Source organism: Miscanthus floridulus, chromosome 19 (assembly GCF_019320115.1).
Source record: "Miscanthus floridulus cultivar M001 chromosome 19, ASM1932011v1, whole genome shotgun sequence".
NCBI classification, from domain to species: Eukaryota; Viridiplantae; Streptophyta; class Magnoliopsida; order Poales; family Poaceae; genus Miscanthus; species Miscanthus floridulus.
The window spans coordinates 40,035,326-40,043,168 of NC_089598.1; positions in this window are offsets into that span (position 1 = coordinate 40,035,326).

A 7,843-nucleotide genomic window follows, 5' to 3' on the forward strand; every position below is an offset into this window, starting at 1 on the left:
CATCCTTTCACCTCGAGATTGACACGTCAATAGTATATTTCCGCGCGATTTGATAGGTCTAAATTACTTTTTATTTTTCCCAAGTGCAGAAGGATTGAGAGTTGAGATAGAGAGATGTTGGAGAGCGTTTTTTTTCAAATCTTGCTAAAAAATCTAGATTAGGAGTGGGTTTTGGAAACTCTTAAAGATGCTTTTACTATGTGTCATTACATTTTCAAATAAATTTAAATAAGATTTGAAATATGAGCCTACTCGGTTGCACTTTTTATGGCCCTGCAACTGCAGTTATTTATGTAGCATACTGCAGTTGTTTATGTAGCACGAACTAGAAGAGAGCAGGCCTTACAACGCATAGATATTTTGTCAATGATAGATCTATTAATATTTAGCTAGTATAGTACCCGTGCTAACGTTATGGCTACATTTCAGGGATGCTCATAAAAATAACCAAATAACGATAATTAGCAGACCGTTACTGAAAAACAGAGTACAAATGCATTCTTTTTAGTGGAACTGTGTTTTTGAAGGGTATAAACGAAGTGTCCATCTCATCTATGGTGTGGGAGATAAAGCTCTAATGAAATAAATCCCACAGCCAAATTAAAATAGAATCAAAGCAATTCAAACATCTGTAAACAGCTACTAATAATGAGGATTCCAGGTACAGCTCAACAAAGGAAAGGGAACGGCATTCTCTGTGCTTGCAATTTGGTGTCATCAAAATGGGCACATGACTGTATGTGGTTTCAGGGAATTATTCAAGGATTTCAGTTGCCCAGCAGGACAACATCTGATTATTAAAGTAGCCTGTTCATGGTAACAATGAAATGAGATGGAGAAGCCCATCATACCTATTGTGTCAAAGCAAAATGATAGCATCAGAGTCCTTGGACGCGGCAGGCCTGTCGCCTCTGTTCCCCATCCGGGTTTGCAAATGGCCGCTCCGCCGCTGTTGCCTGCAACCTGCTGATGCATTTAAATCACCAAAAAAAAATTCTAACCTAGACACGAAAGGAAAGCTCCAATGCATTCTTTCATTAACAATGACAAAGGACAAAATATTTGCTAAACTTGACATGTCGGGTTCATAAACCTGGGATCCTCAATGGATCCGCTTCCCAACAAAACTCGGCCCAGCAGGTGGCGCAACGACAACACACGCCTGGGCTGGCTCAGATACACAATAACAGACCAAGACCACGATCTGGTCCCTAACCGGCACCTCCGACCTCTAGGTCGCGGGCTCCGCCTCGCCTGACCTCTGGGTCATGGGCTCCGCCTCGCTCGACCCTCTTTCTCCGACCGAGGATATGTCGGACCTCTGCTCGCCTCTCTTTCTCCAACTGAGGATACGCCGTACCTCTGCTCGCCTCTCTTTCTCGACCGACACGGTCGGGGCCGACTGAGAATGACCGACTGGGGACGCCCACTCGGTGTGGGCCTGGGGAGCAGGCGGAGCAAATAAGGTAAGGCGCTCAAGTCAACTATAATACCGAGGACCGTACCCTACCATACCTTGCGCACCTGCTGGATGGTGCCACCAGGTCATGACAGACGGACACTATACAACCTTCTAGACGAGTTAGACCACAAACAGTATTGTGGGCACCGTCGTTTGCCATACAAAGCGAACATGGTAGAGCCTGCCAGACGCGTCTAGGCATAAACAGTATTGTGGGCGCTGACAGCCATCCCATACCCAATGGCATGAACAACAAGACTGGCAACACACGTATACACTCTCTCTCTTTCTCTCTGACTTGTAAGGCCATCCCTTTCAACTATAAAAGGGGATGCGCTCTCTCCTGAAAAATGGCTCTCTAGCTAGCTAGCTCGCTCGCTCGCTCGCTGCTTCTCTCTCGAAGACTCTCTCGACGAGTCAAGAACAACAGCTCAACAGCTGATAAGTTCGGACACATATAGCATACGCTCAAATACTTAGCATACGTTAGAGCCCCCATCACTCTTGGCCACTCGGTTCAGAGTCCGACCGGGCCTCTAACACCCCCTTCTCATTCCTTACTCATTTGTAACCCCCACAGCAAACTTCGAGCACCTGGGCTCAGGAATAAAGTCATCGACCGACTGAAACTGGACGTAGGGCACGTTGTCTGAACTAGCATAAACCCTGTGTCATCGCGTACTATGCCACATCCGATTATAATGCATGGCAAAACTACAAATATTTACTTATCGGCCACATTTCGCACCAACAGTTGGCGCCAACCGTGGGGAGGACGCCGTGCGTTCATGCTTTTGGTCATCGAATGGCCCACCTTTCCACTATCTTCGGCATGGCGGGCTCCAACGATATGATTCGCTTTGGCTCTCTAGAGTTTCCCACGCTCCCACATGTTGAGATGTGGGATCCTCCCATCTTCAAGCCGCTCCAGACTTTCCTCTTTGGAAGCCTAGACTTCATCCCCGACCGGCTCGGCGTATTTCGCCTCCGCAAGGAGGCGCTCGTCCCGGCATCCACTGGAGGAGGAGCGTCCTCCACCGGCCCCAGGCCACTCGACGACCTCAATGTCGAGACACTCACGCTTTGCCTCGAGCCCATGATGGGCTCAAACTCCACGGTGAGTGATGTACATATTGTTCTTTACTCACTATCTAACACCTTCCGCCAACTCTCCGGAGGGACCCTATTCTCCCTATCGCGACCGCTGTGCGACCGGTCCCCCTACGGCTTCGCGTCCCCTGTGGACACGTGCGCGTGGATCTCCGAAGGATGCTAATGCTGCCCCCTCTCACGTCCAAGTTTGTGGGGATGGTGGGCTACGCTCTCGCCTCCTTTCATGACCTCGTCGATGACAAGGTCGAAAGCGACGACTCCAACATCGGCCACCCTTTATCCTGGGAGTGCGCTATGGCGGACGCCCTAGGATAGTCACCGATGGTAGTGGAGTCTCTATAGACTCACATCCCTCTAGACCCCCCGTACGAAGGCCCTCGCGCGTGCGCTGGAGCACGGTGAGGAGTTACGACAAAGGCGATAGAGCTAGCCACCACCTACGCTGGCGCGCTCGGCACTGCACGCTACGCCACATGCGCTTAACCTAGTGAGCGGCGCTCGGGGTCACACCCGTCAGGTCTAGCGTAACATCCAGGATGGAGGGAACGACCCCCTCAGTTTGCTTGGGCTGGCCAGAACATCGCTGCTGCGATGCTTTTGTGCGGCCTCCCCGAGCCTGTCGACCCCCAGGAATAGGCAATCTACCGAAACCTTTGGGCGCTGGTGGAGACCGCCGCCATTCAGCAGGCGGAGAGCTCCGCGTCATGACACCGTCACACGACCTCTTGCCCAACCGGAGGACTGGGGCTGCACCAGTCGAATCACTCTGTCCAGACACCACTAAAGTTGCCGAGTGTGGGACAGGAAGCAACGGCTACACCATAGCCTGACCCGGCGCCCGATCCACACCGACCACCTGTGCGTGAACGGCTCAGGCCAAACCATGATGCTCGTAGCATCATCAACAATCGACGCCATGCCCGACACGATGATGACGCCCATCAAGTGGCGGCGAGAGCAGGCGGCGCGGGCCCCGACCTGACCATCGAGGATTGCGGGGATACACACCCTTGGTATGGTGGCCGACCGAATGACCAGAGCCCTAGCCCGGACGACCTAAGGCCACGAGCCTTTGGTCGCTGCATCTAGAAAGCACCATTCCTGCAGCGCTTCCTATCGCAGAACCGACCAATTTATAAGAGCACAAGTACAATGGCAGCCTGCAAGTGGTCGCACTGTCATACTTGAGCCCATATAAACCCGGTAGTCTGTCGAGTACCACGGCGGGTCTTGATAAACGATCCACATACAACCAAGATCGTACATGATTCAACATACATGTCACATATTACATAAAGTTCACAAATACATTTCATCATCAGAGTACGGAATAGAGTTATTACAAACCAAGTTTGATAGATAATAGCGGAAGCAAATTAAGTTCGAAAAGCAGCATTTGCCAACATAGTTTAGTTACGGTGCCAACACATGATCACAATCCACAAAAGCATATAGAAGGATTATTAAAGATGCCTGCGCAAGGCTTACTCCTCATCCACGGCGGGATAGAAGCAACTCTTGCAATATCCGTGATAGATGGTACCATCTGCAACAAATGGGAATAAAACCCTGAGTATGAGAAGGTACTCAGCTAGACTTACCCGTCATAAACCAAAAATAAATTGACTCCAAGGATTATGCAAGGCTTTATAAGTGGAGGTAGCTTGACAACATTTTGCATAAAAAACGATTAACTCAATTATACAATTATACTTTGGTCATCAAGTTAATTATAGCTATTCATCTCTAGATTAGCAACTATCCTATGCCAAACATGTGGTATATCATTTTAGAGCATACAATAGTAACCATAGCAGGTGTAATAATTCCATATTTATCCGAACCATCAACTTCCATAATACAATTACTATGATGTTGGAGCTAGCCAAGTTTCTCACTATTAGGGAGAGACAGCGATTCGAATCGATTTTAACCCGCTGGGAATTTATTCCTAACACAAACCCAGGCATACTACGCGAAGGCATCCTTAGGTTTCCTTTGGTACAACTCAGATACACATTTCGCGAGTTCATACAGCGCTGCACAATCAGGGACTGATGGTAGCCAGGTCGCTCAAGCCATGCCTGTCCACAGTCTCGGACTAGGTCGCTCAGGTCATGCTTGCCCACGGTCTATTGATCCGCTCCTCGCAGAGGGCACACAACAGAATGAGGCCCGGCCTGAGTTGAGCTACTCAGCTTTGCGGTCAGAACGAGTTATCTAGCAAGCTAAGTGATAGGCATGCGTTCAATCTTCTCAGAAGTGCCAACAACGGTACGGTCCTTAATCGACACAGACAGGGAAGATCCACACCCAAGACCTCCATGTCTTGTTGCTTCTCTATCGACATCCTGCCCGGACTCCATTTACATTACCCCATGGTTCTTTTCCACGATAGCAAATATAGCCAACCGTGCTTCGGTATCTACCTATATCTCGCAAGTGACAGGAAATCACCCGACTTCTACCGGTCTAAGCATGGCTAAGCAGATATTCAATCCTGGACCTACACAGGGTTAAAGGTATATGTATCTGGATAAGGTAGTTCCATGCATCAAGTGTTTCCAATCAACTCTTATAACCTAATGCATCAATCATAAAGGACTCAAGTAGTATTTTATAAAACACTGGGAGACTTAGAATGCTCCGGGGCTTGCCTTTCAGAAAAGAAGTAGGGTAGTGATCAGGGCACTCAGGAATGACCGACCGGGGACACCCACTCGGTGTGGGCCCAGAGAGCAGGCAGAGCAAATAAGGTAAGTTGCTCAAGTCAACTTCAATACCGAGGACCGTACCCTGCCATACCTTGCGCACCTGCTGGACGGTGCCACCATGTCATGATACACAGACACTATACGACCTTCCAGATGGGTCAGACCATAAACAGTATTGTGGATGCCATCATTTGCCATACCAAGCGAACATGGTAGAGCCTGCCAGACGCGTCTAGGCATAAATAGTATTGTGGGCGCTGGCAGCCATCCCGTGCCAGATGGCATGAACAACAAGACTGGCAGCACACATATACACTCTCTCTCTCTTTCTCTCTAGCTTGTAAGGCCATCCCTTTCAACTATAAAAGGGGATGCGCTCTCTCCTGAAAAACGGCTCTCTAGCTAGCTCGCTTGCTCGTTGGTTCTCTCTCAAAGACTCTCTCAACGACTCGAGAACAATATCTCAACAGCTGATAAGTTCGGACACATAGAGCATACGCTCAAATACTTAGCATACCTTGGAGCCCCCATCACTCTCGGCCACTCGGTTCAGAGTCTGACCGGGCCTCTAACACCCCTCTTCTCATTCCTTACTCGTTTGTAACCCCATAGCAAACTTCGAGCACCTAGGCTCAGGAATAAAGTCACCGACTGACTGAAACTGGACGTAGGGCACGTTGCCTGAGCCAGTATAAACCCTATGTCATCGCGTGCTAGGTCACATCCGATCATAACACATGGCAAAACTACAAATATTTAATTGTCGACCACATTTCGCACCGACATGACATCTGTAGTTCTTTTCTCCACTGCATTATTTTATCAAAATAAAATAAAAGATGTTTTTAGGTAAACGTCGGGGGGATCAAAGTGAATCTCCACCTGATTTCATTCCATAGATTTTGGTGTAGCCGGTTGGTGGACAGGGCAAAGCCCCAAGAGTACAATAGGGTTACAACAAGCAAGAATTAGGAAGGCTTAGATTACATATCAAAGATGTTTCTCCACTTGCTGAGTAGGGAAGCATTCCGGTGTGGAATTCTACAGACCCAGGAGTTCTTTGATTCTTTACATGTCATGGCCAGACGATCGATGCTTGGTGGTAGTTGCTTGAACACTACCTCATTCCTATGTTTCTAGATCTTTCGACAGCAAAATAGGATAGTTGGGTTGGCAACGTCTACATGGATTCGTGGTGGTGTTTGGGTGAGCCATAGTTCAGTTATCTGTGCAATATCATCTGGGTTCCAGCCAATTCGTGCCCAGAAGTCCCTTGCAAAGTTGCAAGCTGAGAAGATATGGCTGGCGGTCTCCTCTTCTTGGTGATAGATCTCACAGGTCGCTTCTTGCAAAATGTTCTTGAGCGCTAGGGACGTTCTACAGTTGATTCTATTCTTCATCAGGAGCCAGGCGAAGAACTTGACCCTAGGCAGGGCAAAATTACACCAAAAGAACTTGAAGAAGGGGCAGGGCTGGTCTGCTCTTGTCGATGCTCGGTATGTGACGCTGGACAATAGTTTTGTGTCTTCAGCCTGGTAGAAACTTATGCGCTAATCTACTATGTTCTCAAGATGCACATCACTCAGAAGGTTGGTTAGCTCCTATAGTTCTTCAGAGACCTGAGTATTTAGTCGTTGTTGGAGAAGGTTGTGGATGCCTATAACAATGGCGTCGTGCACTGAGTTTAGGCGGTCGTTGAAATGGCTGAAGAGGGCTGACATCTTCATAGCTAGTGAACCGTCAACAAGCCAATTTTCATGCTAGAACGAAGTATTCCGGTCATTCTTGACGGAGATAGTAGTGATTCTTTGGTATGCTGGTAGCAAGTCCCTCAAAGCCGACCATTGGGTTCCGCACAATTGACCACTCAGATCAGCAAGGTTGATATGCTCGCTTACCCAATTTGCCCAAGCTAACCGTTGCGGATGGTGAAGGCGATGTAGAAGTTTGAGAAGGAGGCATGCGTTCTGGGTGTCAAGATGTTTAACTCTAAGCCCTCCATCCTCCTTAGCTAGACAAACATTCTCCTAGGTGACTAGACATTTGGCGCTCGAGGCGTGCTCCGTCCCTGTCCAAAGAAACACTCTACGCCGTGCGTCGATGGCCGCCATGACCCCCAGGGGCAGCAGCATGGCACCCATGGCATAGGTTGGCACATCGGTGAGAATGGCGTTGATGAGGACCACCCGACCCACCGTAGATAGAAGTAGGGCTTGCCAGCTTGCTAGATACTTGTCCACTCTAGCAATGAGAGGCACAAAGATAGATAAAAGGCAGCTTGACATTGGACAATGGAGCCCCAAGTAGGTCTGTAGAAATGATCCAACTTTGAAGTGGAGGATCTGTAAGAATTGTTCCAAAGCCTCAGTATGAAGGTGCATTGGTGTTGCTGTGCTCTTGCCATAATTGATCATGAGTCCCGTGGCTGCTGAGAACATGTCTAGCAGTCTCCTTAGTCTAGTGACCTCCAAAACCTTAGCCCATACTAGGATGATTGTGTCGTCTACGTTTTGGAGTACCGAGCATGAGGTGTCAACCATTGGGTGGTGGACAT